At 56.1% G+C, this 15,508-nt stretch overlaps 1 protein-coding gene and 1 long non-coding RNA gene across 10 annotated transcripts in view; one reads left to right on the forward strand and one right to left on the reverse strand.

The window, feature by feature from the left end:
• Window positions 1–263: 263 nt before the first annotated feature.
• LOC139084090 (uncharacterized) lies at window positions 264–6,653 on the reverse strand. Its single transcript, XR_011541371.1, has 4 exons — window positions 6,544–6,653; window positions 2,603–2,772; window positions 1,491–1,784; window positions 264–890 (listed from the first exon to the last, which is right to left on the reverse strand). It is a non-coding gene; the product is annotated as an uncharacterized lncRNA (long non-coding RNA).
• A 682-nt stretch (window positions 6,654–7,335) lies between these two features.
• The window catches only part of GRIK4 (glutamate ionotropic receptor kainate type subunit 4), a 413,573-nt gene continuing 405,400 nt past the window's right edge, over window positions 7,336–15,508 (forward strand). For 4 of the 9 annotated variants that reach the window (XM_070625048.1, XM_070625046.1, XM_070625050.1 and 1 more), the window contains exon 1: window positions 7,358–7,560. The gene's annotated coding sequence lies outside the window, so the exon portion shown is untranslated. Of the gene's footprint in view, window positions 7,561–15,508 lie in introns of all 9 variants that reach the window. The other 5 variants (XM_070625044.1, XM_070625051.1, XM_070625049.1 and 2 more) reach the window with 3 other exon arrangements.

A 15,508-nucleotide genomic window follows, 5' to 3' on the forward strand; every position in this document is an offset into this window, starting at 1 on the left:
AAGGGTAACTGGAGTCAATTTGTATTCTGAAGAACAAGGTATTATTGTGTGTGCTGAGCTTCATCCAAGTGCTAAATGCTGGAAAAGGCATGAGGAACACCATCCTTCCTCTAGCAGGAGGCGCAGTCTGATTCCAAGGCATGAAAGCAGTAGATATATTGAGACACTTTTCATTTTTACTCCACTCACTGTTTTCATTCCTTGAAAGTGTATGCATGTGTGAGTGTTATAAGAAGTCATTTAAAAAACAAGCACGATGCTTATCTATTCAGATGGGTCTTATTTTGGAACTATTGTCCTTTCATGTAAATAGATTCCCTTTTTTAACAAGGCCGTTAATGCTATTTACCTAGTAACACTTGAGTGTGTCAATAATATTACTTTTGTCAGTAGAGCACTTCAGTAATTATTGCATTGCCTAGTATTCAGTACCTTCACTGCTTAGAGAACAGTGTTCATGCATCTAAAGAGAAAGGCCCAAATACAGAAGGCACGTTTTTACCTTCAACAATAAGTGTTACATTTCTCCAAAGACTGAAATTTCCTTTTAGCCTTGGGCCAAGGAGACAGACTGAGAATCCAAGAATTTAGAGATGGTGAGTACCTCATTCACCCTCCTAATCCGATGCTGGAATACCTTCTATGGCAGCCCTGGCAGATGGCTGTCCATCTGCTTGTATACTTCCAGTGCTGGGGAGCTCATCATCTCCTGAGGCAACTCATAAATTCTTTCTTATTTGAGCTAAAATCAGCCTGTAACTTCTATCCATTGGTCCTGGCTGTGGAGCAACCCAGGAAAGATCTTAAGCATTTGAAGACAGCCACCACATCTTCCTTTAGTCTTTCCCAAATTAACTAGATTCTTCTAAATTAAGACTTTTTCCTGGAATCTGGAAGAACAAGAATGGAAATGATTGAGTGTTAAACCATGCAATACCCAATACAAAACTTCTGTTACAATTGCAGCTAGCAGGTAAGCATCTCTCCTAATATTTCAAACTTGGACATAACCCACTATGTAGTACAGTTCCTGAGTGTAACCCATCCCTCATTTAGCTAGGATTAGTCAGAAATCTGTCCTGGGTGAATAGAAATCCTGCTCTCTCATCCCTTTTGCTATTCTGAATTCCTTGAGAAGGCACAGCTCCTAAAAATTGCTATGAGATAAAATTTAAAGGCTTTCCTTTAGAAGGGAAAATTGAATGCACCAAAATATAAACTTTTTGAAACTAGAAGCCATGTCCAATTTTTCTTTCTGTCCCCTATAGTGCCTAATGTCATACCTGGCAGATGGAAGCTGTTGATGAATTATTGTTCTTTTGAGCTGCAAAAGAGAACTGGCCAACATTATGTTGAAATATATATGTATTTGGGAATGCATGCACGCAGACACACACCTGTGTGTGTGTGTGTGTGTATATATATATATATATATACATACAGAGAGACGCACATATGTACATGTAGATATGGACATACATTTTTTTTACCTTCAAATAACTTGATATTATCTTTGAGTCATTCATAATGATTCATAGGCGGCCTTGATGCCACTGTTCAGACACAACTGTTCTCTGGATAAACTGCAGACCCACACACCGGGCTGATGTGAAAAGCATCCTCTTATCTGGATCTCCTGAGGCGGCCGCGTGGAGAAGGCAGACCCTTCTCTCGGTCCTGCCATTGCTGAAGTCATTGTGCTTTGCTCCCGGTGGAATACGCCGCCCTGTCCCTCATCTTCCTGCCTCTTCCTCCTGTTCAATTGTCCCGCTTCTTTGGTTGCTCTTGTTATTGGAGATTGAGAAGGCAACAGTGAAAGGGTGAAAAAATGCAACTTCTTTAGTCCTTGCTTCACATTTTACCCAGTTTGACCCAAACGAGTTTACCCCCTCCCCAGAGGGCTGTCTGACCAGCACCCTCCACGCAGCCTGCTTCCCTTCTTGAGCCGGGAGCCCTGAGTTTAACCCAGCTTTGCTTCTCCCTCCTGAGTGGCTTGTTTCTGTCACACGGTGCCATGGAACCTGCCTAGACTGACTGTGAGATCAGGTGAGGAAAGGAGGACACAGACCCATGGAGCCCATCACTAGTAAAATGCCGCTTTGAGCAGTGAGCGTGGTACCCTCCTATCTTGGCTCTGTCACAAGCCTTTACCAGTGCAGGTGAATGCCGATGCCCCCATTCCCACATGGGCGCAGCCAGAGAGGCGGGCCTCCAGATCCGAGTAGGCCTGTAGAAGATCCAGGCTGAGAATTCTGGGGGTGCACTCATGCCAGTGTGTGCTAAGGGTCCTCGGGCCCAACTCTGGAGTTAGATAAACCACAGGGCCCTGCAGTCTGCCACCCCTCACCCAGTCTGCTGGCCTAGACTATGACCATGTCACGGAGTTAATGGATGTGAAATATCATACAGAAAATCCCTGATGTCAGATGGACGAAAACTGTTAGAAGGAGAAGGCTCTGCCTCTGCGCTATGTTTTACTTGACTGTGCACTCCAAGGGGCCAAGCCCAGGATGTGTCTTGCTTTCTATTTTGTCTCCAGTGCCGGGCACATAAGAGGCACTGAAGATTTCTTGAAGAAGAACTAACTGGCATGGCGGCTTACCTCCTCTGCAGTGCAGAAAATGGAAACTGAGGCACGTGGCGGGAATGAACCAGGTTCTCACGTCAGGGATGAGAGCAGGGCTGCAGAATGAGAGGCTGGTTGTGTTCTGATCCGGGATGATCCAAATTTTCGTTCTCACTTCAGTGGGAGTGGTATTCTTTATGTCTAGACTAATAAAATGGAGATAAGAGATGTTGGGGGGAGTGAGCTGTGTTCTAACAGAGTTGTCCAGGGGAGGTGTGCTTCTCAGCCTGAGACATAGTCTTTGCAGCCAGTGAGGCTGAGCAATATGCTGTTACGATGTGTGGGGGCCATGTACGTCTAAACCCACATGCATATGTATTTACTCTTTGCTAAAACTTGGCCATAATGTCATTAGGCAAAACCACTGCCTATTGCATCCTTTAAGGCAGGAGTAAAAATCAAAGGACAGTTCCCTTTCTTCTTTTTTTTGTGACTGGGTTAAGTGGCTTTATTAGAGAAAGCCAGGATTACAAAGGACTTAAGAGTTGGCATTGGGGCCTGTCTTCTTGCCAAAGGCGGGCACAACACTGACAAAGCGCTGGTTGTACCACATCCGCCGCGTGGCCCCGCCTGTCTTCTTCTTTGTCTCCTGTTTGGCCACGTCCGGAGTCTGACCTCTTACTTGCCCAGCACAGGCCAGGGAACCAGTGACTTCACCTCCAAGCATGCAGCCGGCTACTTCCAGAGTGGTCAGCCGCTGGCCCAGGGTAGCCTCATCCTCTGGGGGCCAGCCTGCAGGAGCACGACCTCATCTTCTGGAGCGAGGCCCACCAACGAGGCTACGGGAGCCTTGATCTGGGCGACTGTCTCCTGGCTGGTCACCTGAGGGTGGGTAGCTTCTGGGTGCAAAGAGCTGCCTGTCGGTGACTAAACCGCGGCCACCACTGCCGCGATCACCAAGATGGAGTGGAGAAAGAGGAAGGAGCGAGGGCGCGTGTGTCCTGGCCGCCTGCTGTGCAACAGTTCCCTAAGTTCAATGCTGCTTCTAAACTGGTTCTGTCAGACGTCATCCTCCAGGAATGGGCCCTTTATCCCCCAAACAGGTGATGAGAAGGACAGAATTATTTTCGTTTAATCTGGGTTTGCGTGTAGTTCTCTGGCGGGATTGCTGCATGTTAACAGTGTCGCAACAAGGATATTGTCAGGCTCTCGCTTCCTTCAGCCTCAAGACCCTCAGACGAGAGCCCCAGCATCAGCTTGGGTTTGTAAAAGCTTCAGGCTTAGTGGGACCAATGGTTTCACATTGCCAGGCAGGCAATTTCACCTGACTCACGTGGACCAACGACGGAAGTGAATGCGATTTGCCAGATTGCAGACCCCACAGCCCCTGTTCCACGCTGGTTCATTCATTCAGCACATTTACTGAGCAGCTACTATACTGGCATTGCCCTGTTAGTATGAAACTTTTTTTAAGTCCATACTCTCATTATGAACTAGTGATGAAGCTTCAAAGGGACCTTTGGAAGAGAGATGGTGGGTAAAGTTAAAAGCAAGTATTCTGCTTCGTGGACACGCCTGAGGCAAGCACAAAGAAGGGAGGAGCTAAAAATAAACCCAAGAGAACCAGTTCACAGTCTGTTAGTGAACGCAGACGTGAAACAAGTGAGTGACCAAAGTCTAATGAGTGCACAGGAAGTCTAGACACGGGAGTAGTAATTCTGTTGAGAAAGGGCCAGACAGCAGGGTAGGAGAAACTTCTAGTAGGAGGAGATTCCTAAACTGAGTTTTGAAAGGTAAATATGCACTTGCGTACCTGTGTGTGTGTGTGTGTGTGTGGGCAGGGGCGGGTTCCAGGCAGAATTCAGTGTGTTAAAGGCACAGAGCATAAAATAGGAAGGGCCGAGAACTGACTGTGAGCAGTTTGGTGTTCATGGAGAACGAGATGTGTGGTAGGGGAACAGGGTGAGGCAGGAGAAGTGAGCGGGGAGCTTCTGTGCTGTGCTAGGGAGTTTGGGACTCAATTTTACCTTAAAGGCCAATAGGGGTCGTGAAAGGGTTTGAGCCGGGGCGTGAGGTGGTGAAGCGCGTTTCAGGCCCATGGCTCTGACAGCGCCTGTGCACGTGTGGGAGGGAGCCAGTCTGCAGGTAGCGAGAGCAGTGAGAAGACTGTTGCAGTAGTTTCTAGGAGACGGTGACAGGCTGATGGCATGCGCCACCCAGCAAAGTGAGGACAAGTCACTGGGTCACTTGGGCCTCAGTTGGCCCCAATTATTGCAGGGGGTTCATTATGAACTTGTGACAAACCTTCAAAGAGACCTTTGGAAAAGACATAGTAGGTAAATTTCAGATCAAGTGTTCTTGGTGGATGCACCTGAGGCAATAATAAGACAGAAGACGCTAAAAACAAATCCAGGAGGACAAACTCCCTGCTGCGGGCTCCAGCCACCCAAGAGCTCGGGCCCCCCCGACTTACCCATGATGCCCAAGCACGCCGACCCCTGTCCGTCCAGCGCAGCACAGCACAGCAGAGGAGAGGTTCTAGGGGAGGGAGCCCCACTTCCCCACCCTTCTGCTTTTCATTCTAGGCAGCAGCCTCAGATAGCTCAGCTGGGCCAGCCTCATTCCCCTCTGACGCACCCCTGCTGTGGAAGCCGAAAATGATCCGGACTGACCTCCCCACCCCTTCCCCACCCCCAGCTGAGCCTGGCAAGTTAGCTCGCCCAGAATTAAATTTTGATCAACAAGTGGCACTGACATTCAGGAGTAAAGACAGTGGAGAGCAAGGAGTGAGTACTCCAGAGAACTCAGCAGCTGGTAGCAGAAGGAAGAGAGAAGAAAGTGGGCAGGGGACAGCCAGGCTGGTGCTAAAGGCAGGCATCTCTGGCATTGCTGCCACCCTCTGACTCGTAGAGGGCTCCTTGCTTCTAGGCCCAGAGGCCTTAAGTCAAGGGAAGAAAGTCAGAATCGTCCTTGCAGGAAGGGGAGAAACCAGGGTCTGCGCTAGGCCGCAGCCGAGGCTCCCTCCAGACCCACTGGCAGTCCCTCTGACCTTGCCCTAAGGTCCTCCCACCTCGCTGTCCATAGGGTGAGCTCACCAGGCACAAGAATAAGGCGAAGCATTTCACTTAGACGGTATTTTTCTTCCCAAACACTTAAGCCTGTACCTCCTTCCTGATCTTGCATCCTTCCAGTAAAAAGGGCCCCGGGTCCATGCTTGGCATGTCAGAGTTTGAAGGGAACGTAGAGATTATTTAGTCTGCAACCCTCATGTTCAGAGATGTGGAAACTGAAGCAGAGGGTCGTGAAGTCACTTGCCTAGGGTCCCAGGGGTGCCCCCCACTCCTCCAGTGTACTTTTGCTTGGCCCCTGCTGTCCTTCTGTCCATCTTGTAAATGAGGCCCAGCTGCCCGACAGAGCTGACATCAGAAACTAGTTCCGTGTAGCCTGTTTGGGGCCGGGTGTGGCCAGCTTACAGTGATCTTAAACTCTAGCAGACTTCCTCATGTGTAACACGGGGTAGTGTCACCTCAACACCAATCTTGCAAAGTTGACGTGAAGGTTACTGGAAGCTGTGCTTGTGTAAGTGCTGTAGTCTTGACACACAGTAGGTGCTAAATAATGTGCTCCCCAGGAGCACTCTTCAGCCCAGTGTGGAGGGCGGATGGGAAGACGGGACCCTGCTTCCCCACATGCCTCCCTGCCCCCTGGGCTGCAGAGAAGTGGGAAGGGTGGCCGGCTCTCCATCCCTGGGGAACGCAGTGTCAACGAACATGCCTAGTCCAGAGACCCTCCTCTGGTGCCCAAGGTCCCCCCCCTCCCTGAGTATGTCCGGGAACAACCCTCACAGAGGATTTGGTGAGGTGTGGGGTGCTGACGGTCGGGGTTGGGGCCCAGGCCGTTGAAGGTGGGAGGGCTCTGCCATCAGTCCGCAGTCTGCCCAGGACAGAGACTGTGTGGGATGGAAAAGAGGAACTCACGTCCGAGGCGGCCACGTGTCCTTGGTCTTCCTTCTGCAGGAACCCCATTCCCAGCCTCCTCCTGAGGGCAGCCGACCGCGTGTCAGAACCTTGGTTGCCCCCCTGGTCCTGCCACTCGCTACCGTGTTCACTTGGAGTCCTGGGCTCCTGGGCTGGCCCCTTCTCCTAGCCTCGGGGTCCTCATCCGAAACCTGGGAATGACAGCTCCTCCCAAGATGTTTGTGGTCACAAAATAGTGCCCTGGAACTACTAAATGCGGGCTGTTTGTGGTCAGCCTCCCGGAACAATTGGGTCTTTCTCTCCGCAGGAAACCTCCCGCTCTCCGCCTGCGCCCCTACCGAGTCCGCAGTCTAGTAACCGGGCGCGCTCGACCCTCGCGCTGTTCCCCGAAGCGCCGCCAGGAGGCGCCCTCTGCCCGCCGAAGCCGGCCGGCGGGCCCTCCTCGGGCGGGCTGCGCTGCCCCTGGCGCAGGGCGGTGCAGGGCGAGGGCTGCGCCGGGGCCCCCGAGGTCGAGCCACCGCAGCGCCCACACCTGGCCCCGGCCGCTCACGCCCCGCGCGCCCCTGCCCGGCGCCGCAGCCCCAGCCCGGCGCCTCCCGCTCGGCCGCGGCCCCCGGGGGGACGGCAAGTTTGCCCCGACCGCTCGGCCCCGCAGCCGTCCCGCCCCTCGGGCGCCCGGCTCCGGGCGTGAGGGGCCAGGGCCGAGCGGGCGCCGAGGGCGTGAGGGCTGCGCGGCGGCGCCGGCCCCGAAGGGGCGCCCCCCCGGCCGGCGAGCCTAGCCGCAGTTCGCCCGCTGCCCGCCGGGCGGCGCCCCGCGCCTCGACCGCGCTCCTCCCGCGCCGCCCGCTGCCCGCTCCCGCTCGCAGCCGCCGGACACAGACTCTGCCTTCAGCTGCCGGCGGATCGCGCTGGAGCCGCCGCGGCTGCTGCGGAAGAAGGAGAAAAGGAAAACAGCGGCCCGGCGGCCGGCGGAGCAGCGCCCGCCCCGGTTCAGCCCCGGAGCGCGGAGCCGCCCAGGTAAGGGCAGGGCCCCGCGGCGCCCCCAGCCCGCCCCTCGGGCGGCCCCCTGCACCCCCGCGTCCCATCCGCGCGGGGCCCCTTGCGCGCGCCCCCTTCCGCGGCCGCATCCCTACTTCTGACGTCTCGGCGCGTCGTCCCCTCCGGGGCCGCTGCCCGCACCCGTCCCCTGCCCCCCGCCCCCGCCCCCGCGCTCTTCCTCCCCCTCCCGCCCTCAGCCAGTCTGTCCCCTGCACTCCGATCCCCGCGTCTCCCGACTGGGCTCTGAACCCCATCGCTCTGCTTCCGTAGTTCCTCCAGTCTCCATCCTCATCTCCCCCACTCCGCGTCCCTTCTCCGGGCTCGCGGTCCTCCCGCTCTGGTCCTCCCCCTTCCCTGTGCAACTCCCAGCCCTGCCTCTGCCCCTGCAGGGATGACGGCCCCTTCCCAACCCTGGCACTGCTCCCCCACACCTCGTCCGTCACCCTCCGCTTCTCCGATCGCCCCGTTCCCTGGCTACAGTCCCCCATCCCAGCTCAGCTCTGGATCCCACGGAGCCCCTTCCCCCTTTCCTCACTGCCATCTGCCTCGACTGCCCCCTGCCCCTGCACTGGACTCGGGCCACCACCACACACACCCCCGCCTCCCCCCCACACCCCCGCGCCGTCTCGCTTTGGGGGAACCATACTCCTATCAGAAACGACCCTCTCTCCCTGGACTAATGGGGTTCCCACCCATCTCACCCTAGTTCCCGCGAGTGGGAAGTGAGGGAGAAACTCTAGAGACCTGCATTTGGGCGTGTGATGGGGGAGGGGGCTGGGGTGGAGAGGGGGAGGGGAATTGATTGAGATTCTCTCCAGTGAGGACTGGCTGAGCGGTGAGCTGCTCAGACGTGGCCAGGGTGGAGGGCCAGCTCGCGACAGCTGGGACATGGGTTTCAAGGCCCTGAGAGCACCTGTGTCTCTTTCCCTGGCTCCCTTGAGCTGAAGAAAGTGAGAGGGGAGGAGTTGGAGCCCGGGGAGAGTTGGCCGAGGGCCTTTGGGGCGGGGGAGGCAGCGGTGGGGGCTGGGCCGGGGCCCTCGGCCCGCCAGGCTGGCAGCGGTGGGGCAATGCGGCCGAGCTGCTCCCCCGCTGGACCTTTGGCTGCACAGCTCTTGGCATCTCGACTTCGTGCTGCCATCTTCCTCCTGGTGCTGTTGTCTGGTGATGCCACTCGGTGCCACCTCCCTGCCTCCCTCCAGTGGCTCTCCTGGGCATGTCTCCCAAGGGACTGGGTTGTCCGGAAAGAGGAGGGGAGCTCTGGGCTCCACTGGGCCCCTTTGCCAGGCAGTGGGCATCTGTCAAGACCAAACCAAGAGGTCCCAGGACTGGCCAAGACCACTGAGCACTGCTAGTAGCAAAGAGAACTACCTGTACTTTCACTCCCTGTGGGTCACCTGGGTGCAGTGACAGTTCCAGGAGCCCCTGCAAACAGCTGGTGCTGGCATAGAGACTGTACGGGTGGGCAGTGGGCAACTGAAAGGAAAATTTGGTTCCGCTTTACTCCCTGAGTGTCTGTGCTTATGTGATGGGGTATGAGGAGCCTGGAGAGGTCAGCTGTGTCCCCGTCCCATGGGGGAAGGAAGCCCCTGGAACTCCACTGGGCATCGTCAGGCCGGTTGTATTTGCTGAAGCTGCAGCTCATGCCTCATCATTAATCAGGTTTATTATTTTCTTCACTGGCTGGATGTGTTCCTCAAGGTCGTGACCCTTTGGAGAGTTAATCTAATATGCACACATTACAGTGTCTGGGTTTGTTTAATTTTCCATATTTTGTTCATTTCTTGTGGAGTGAGCCTTCCGTGGGGAGCTGTGGCCCGGACTTGCCCACCAGCCTCTACCCGCCTCACCAGCTCCATCCCCAGTCCTCCTCTGGACCTGCCACCTGAGATCAGAGGCAGGGCTGGTCCCAGGAGCTCCGAGGAGTGCCTGGTGGGGAAGAGGCAGGGGCTATGGAGGGGGGTTGAGAGGAGATTGTGGTCTCCTATGTCCCAGACCCCTCCCTCCTAGGCATCTTGATCATTGGCTGATGTTTTCCCCGATACCGAAAGTTCTTCCCTGAGACGGGGTATGTCTCTGGGTCTGGCTTTGCAGTTTGGTTTTCCCTGAGAATGGAGAGGGAACTTTTACATAGTGGGAGGAAAGTGGGGACTCGAGGGAGAAGCTCCCAGTTGCCAGGACACAGGGGCTCCTGGAGAGTGAGCATCAGCTGCCCCTGATGTCTCAGTCCCACCCAGATGGGAGGAAGAAAAGCAGGAAGACCCGTCATGGGTGAGGGAGAAAACTCTGAAAACAAGAGGAGCTGGGGGTTGTGCGGCTGGTGGGGTGGCTGTGGCGGTGAGTGTGGGAAGACAGCATCTCTTGTTACTTCTGCACGCTGCTGATCCCGGACGTGTTCTGCAGTTCTCCAAGTGCTTTTCAGAAAAATCACTTCATTTGATCTCTACCAGGGCCCCACAAGCGTTTGACCTGCGTTACCACCCCGGAAGGAGGGATTATCGATCCCCAGAAACTGAGACTCGGATGGGAATGAATTGTCGGAGGCTCTGCAGCCACCCGAGGCCTCTGGACTCCCAGCCCAGTGCTCTTGCGCTGCTACTTGTTGCTTCCTAAGCTGTTCAGTCCTCCCCTCCCCCTCCCATGCCTCAGTTTATCTTCATGCTCTCCCAAGTCAGCCCAGTGCTCTCTCCTCCCCATGGTGCTGAAGAGTCTGGGGTGTGGGGTCTGACTAATTCTTGGTTCTGCGTTCTCTCCTCGGTAGTCTGGCTGCCCCAGCACCCTGGATGGCCCGCCACCCCACTGCGGGCCTGTGCTTCCTCTTGACTCCCTCCTGCGGAGAGCTCCAGGTTCTCTCAGGCAGGCAGCCTGGGCCCCTGGGACCCCTTGACTCTTCTTATTCCACCTCCCCAGCCCACTCTCCTGCGCCCTATCACTTCAGCCTCTCAGTTCTTTTGGCACCTTTGTGCCCAGTCTGACCTCTCCTTTCCCACTGCCACTGGCCTGCTGGGGGCTTTAGGGGCCCACCCTGGGTTACGGTCACACAGCCTCCTCCCTGGGCAGCCTGCAGCCTCTGCTTCCAGCACCTGCTGCCACAGCTGCCTTCCTACAGAGCAGGGTATCTGTGTCATGTGACCCAGGCTCCAGAGCCTCGGTGGCCCCCTGGGCTCCTGGGTAGCGTCCCCATGTGGTACCTTGACATGTAAGGCCCTCCACACGCTGGCCTAACTTTATGCCTCTGGACATGATCCTCTGCTCCCTGCCTGCCACCTTCACACCAGGCCTCTTACAGCTCTCCAGGGCCCTTTCCTCTCCCCCTCTTTCCTGCCCACCCACACCTTTCCCGGCCTTCAAGGTGCAGCTGGAGCCGCACAAGCTGCAACCTGGGAAGCCCGCCTCCTCCAGCCCTTGGGTCCCAGCAGGAAGTGGTGGCAGCTTCACTGCTGAGTGTCGGGCAGACCTGGGTTCCTCTCCTGGTGTCCCTGCCTGCGTGACTTTGAACACGTCGCTTAACCTCTCTGAGCCTCATTTGCCTCACCTGTAAAATGGGGTAATCTCACCTGCCTGAAAGGGTTGCTGTGAGCGTGAATGTGGGTGGGGCGGGAATGTGATTTGTCACTGTGAAGGGCAGCCCAGGGGGGGCCCAGGGAGCATCCTGGGGGCTCCTCCCAGCTGCCTCTTCGTGGGCTGGGTCAGCGCCCACCTCCTGCCTGCTGTCGACAATTATCTGTTCCTCTTTCTCTCCCCACCAGATGGGAAGCCCCCCGAAGGGCGAGGACTTTGCCTGGTGCCTTTCACGTCCTCACTCCGGAGCCGGCAAGCGTGGTCCTTTGCCATCCCACATGTTGGTCCCTGCTCAGTGCGGGAACCCAAGAAATAGTTGTTACTTGATTATAACATTTGGTTACGTAAAATAGGGTACGCCTTCCATTTAGCAAATCCCGCATGAAAAACACCTTAAGCCACAGTACCAGCCAAGGCAAATTATGGGAAGAAAGGAGGGAATCAATTTAACGTTGTATTGACCGCGCTCTCGGCTTGTTCGTTCCATCACCCCGCTCCCCCGGCAGTAGATGTGAGCATCTCCCTTTGTACGGATGAGGAAAGGGTGTCCAGAGGGGGCCCTGCGGTGTGACGCCCCCTGCCAGGTCACGGACCAGGGGGCGCTCCAGAACCCCGGTTCCTTCCCCTGTACTTGGGCCTAAGAAAGAGGGGAGGAGGCTCTTTACAGAAAGATTCCTCAGAGGTTTTCTGGAAACCACTGAACTTGTGTCATTTGCGTGCAGCCCAGCCGGGGCTGGGTCTTGAGGAGCATCTTTCCTTCCACGGGTTGATAATCTGGGTGGAGAGACAGGCGGACACAGCGCACGATGGGACATGAGGCGTGTGGTCGTGCACCGGCCGCCTGCGAAGAAGCAGGGGTCCACACGGCCCGGAGCTCGGAGACGAGGGGGATCACTTCCGGTGAGGAGGGCCTGCCCGGGCAGCGTGCGGACCGGGGATGTCTGAGGATGGGGTGACAGGCAGAATGGGGGGGACACTGAAGGAAGGGTCCCGTCTGCAGGGAGTAGGGGTGGGCGGGCCTCAGGCAGAACTGACTCGATTCTGGAGGAGCTGAAACCCCGGAGAAGAGGTTCCGGTGGGCGCACCCAGTTTGGGGAGGCGTCAAGGATCGCTGGGCACAGGAGTGCTGCGCCCAGAGAGGGGTCGAGGGCCTGGGGGTGATGGCAGAAGGGGGTGCATTTGAGTGGCGTTTTCCAGGAGCAGCAGAAGGTGCGGCCAGATTGGGAAGAGACGACGAGGGAGCGGGGAGTGTGGGAGAACCTGGAGATTCCAGCCTGAGACCGGGGAGAAGGCGGTGCGCTCAGACGGGAGCCGCAGGGGAAGCGGGTCTACGGGGAAAGCCGGGGGGCGCGTGTGGCCCAGACCTGCTGTGAGGGAGGTGACTGGAGCCCTGGGGCCGGCACGGTGGCCTCGGGTTCCTGGAAAGCGCTGAGCAGTCTTGTGGGAGGGCGCGCGCCTCTGGGCATGTGCTGCTGATGGGCCGCTTCTAGGCGTTTCTTTTTTTTTTTTGAGGAAGATCAGCCCTTAGCTAACTACTGCCAATCTTCCTCTTTTTGCTGAGGAAGACTGGCCCTGAGCTAACATGTGTGCCCATCATCCTCTACTTTATATGTGGGATGCCTACCACAGCATGGCTTGCCAAGAGGTGCCATGTCCGCGCCAGGGATCCAAACCGGCGAACCCCCGGACCGAAGCAGAGCACGCAAACTTAACAGCTGCGCCACCCATTGGCGCCCCCCTTTGTTTTTTTTTAAAAGATTTTATTTTTCCTTTTTCTCCCCAAAGTCCCCTAGTACAAAGTTGTGTGTTTTTAGTTGTGGGTCCTTCTAGTTGTGGCATGTGGGACGCCGCCTCAGCGTGGCTTGATGAGTGGTGCCATGTCCGCGCCCAGGAGTCGAACGGGTGAAACCCTGGCCCGCCGAAGCAGAGCGGCAAACTTAACCACTTGGCCAGGGGGCCGGCCCCCTCTAGGCATTTCTGATGCCTGAATTTCCCCTCTCCATTCTCTGTGAGCACTCTCTGCCCTCCCCTCGTGGCACTGGGATACCTGTGCCCAGCACTCACTGTGCTTGAAGTCACTCATCCGTGTCTGTCCCTTCCTGGGGGCGGTGAATGGGGCTCCCTCCAGGAGGTCAGTGGCCATGCTGCTCTGCTCGTGGGTGCATCCCTCGTGTCTGGCACAAAGCAGGTCTTCAATAAATGTTTGTCACTTCAGTGGCCTCAACTCAGGTTTAATACACGTCTGTTACAAAGACGAATTCATAGAAGGTGGGAGGTGAGGCATGGAGAGCAAGGCGGTGTGGCTGTCGGCTTCCGGAATGGGGTGTCCCAGGGCTCTCCGTAAGACCGCACTTTCTGGATTCCATGACTCTCTCCTCTCCTTTATGTCCACCCACCGGGCACAGCTGGTGCAGCCGGCTATTCCCCAGGGCTGCTGGGGGGGGAGTGAGTCCAGAGGCTGACAGGTCTCACTGTGTCTCTCACTCTGGAGTTTCAGGCTTCCCCCCCACAATTCACTGTGGGAAGCCTTAGGCAGCACCCCCACCATCACTGTGAGCCCCTGCCCTTGCCTGGAAATCGCCTGCCCTCATGGAAGTCGGCCCTCATGCTCCTGGCCCTTCCTTCTCCTCCGGCTTTTCTCGGGGAGCAGTTTGCTCAGAGGAAGTAGTAAAAACCAGGTGGTGGTGATGATCACTTTTTGGGGTGCTGTGGGGTATTTTGGCCATGGAGAGGCTGAAATGGAAGCCGGGGTGTGCACAACGTCTCCTGGGGCATTTTTTGTGGGGGGAGGGGTGTCCTGTGGACCAGTGGAAGAGAGCTGACTCGGAAACAGGAAATCCAGGCTGCTTATTGCTGCCTCAGTTCCCCCTCTATCAACACGGGCTTACAATAAACTCAGCCTCACGGAGTTCCTGATTCAGTGAGATAATCATGTGAAGACCCCAGAGGAGGGAGCAGGGAGGGGTGGGACCCCCCAGGCCAGGGGGGCATAGCGGTTGCCTGGGAGAGCAGTTGTGGAGCACGCACACGTTTGGAATCGGAGTTTAGCGGCCAGAGTTAAAGAGAGGATTTAATAGAATGAGAAATCAATAGCCCAGAGGAGGTTAAGATGTGTGAGAGGCTGGCTCCCAGGCACACTTAATAAAACAGAAAAGTGAAAGAAGCCGTGCAGGGTGGGGGCGCATCTTGGGGTGCCGGAGCAGCTGGGGTCGTTTCTGCTCTCAGCCCAGTGGGGCTCTGAGCAGGGAGGCTGGGTTTAGGGAGTGAAATGCTGCTGTCACCTTTTGGGGGCAGCTCTGTGCTCCTCTCTGCCTGTCCAGGTGGCCCATGGGGCACTCTTCCTGCCCCAGAGGCTGTGTGGTGCAGTGGTTGGCTGCTCCTGGATCAGACTGCCGGGATCCAGTCCCAGCTCTTGCGGTTGCAGTGGCGTGGCTGTGGGCACAGAGTGTAAGGAGCACAACCCCTGCCCCTCAGTCAGCAGGTGTACCGACTGCCCAGTAAATGCTCGCAGTTGTTATTGTTGGAAGTATGATCATGTTTTCATCTTCCCAGCGTCTCTCTTAGTCCAGCCTGGTTCACAAGACTAAGGAATACTGTCCCTACAAGGTTGGGGAGAGGATGGGAATTGGATGTGGCCCTTTTGGGAGGCAGCAATGGCTTTTTAAAAATTTTTTATCATCATCAGAGAAGTCTAGAGTGGGTTTAGTGCCAGCCCCAGCCAGAGGAGGGCCCTGAGGCCTGGGGCGGTTAAGGCACCTGTCCAGGCTGTAGGTCAGGAGCAGCAGAGCTGGGGCTCCAGGCTCCCTGGCCCACGTCCTCGTCACTGGGTCTCGTGGCCTCTCTGCGGGAATGAGAGAGCTGGAGAAGAGAGACTTCACCAAAGTGTTTGGTCCCCTCCAGCATCCAAACAAAATGGGACAGGAACTAAGCAGGAGAATGATCTCGATTCTTGAAGGCACTAGATGGGGAACTCCTGGGGGAGGGGTTCGGCCCTGTCTTCTGTCTCTAGCAGAAGGCTGGCACATAGGAGGTGCTCAGTAAATGTTTCTTAAGTGGACAGGTTAGCCACCACCGCCAGTGACAGGACTAGCCGCTAATGTTCCTCGGATGCTTGCTACATAGCAAGCGTGGTGCAGAGTGCTTTCTAGACATTACCTTGAATTCATCCTCTGTGTAACATTGTGGTTCTATTAATATACCCATTTTACAGATGAGGAGCTGAGATCAGAGTAGATGATCAATTAGCCCCAATTCCCGTAGCTGCAAGAAGCAGAGTTGGAATTTGTACCCGGCGGCCTGATTTCACAGTCTGGTGGTAGAGGTTCCTGTGTGTGTGGCTGCACGCACGCATGTGCACAGGTGCATGTGT

The sequence above is a fragment of the Equus przewalskii genome, chromosome 6, assembly GCF_037783145.1.
Source record: "Equus przewalskii isolate Varuska chromosome 6, EquPr2, whole genome shotgun sequence".
NCBI lineage: Eukaryota > Metazoa > Chordata > Mammalia > Perissodactyla > Equidae > Equus > Equus przewalskii.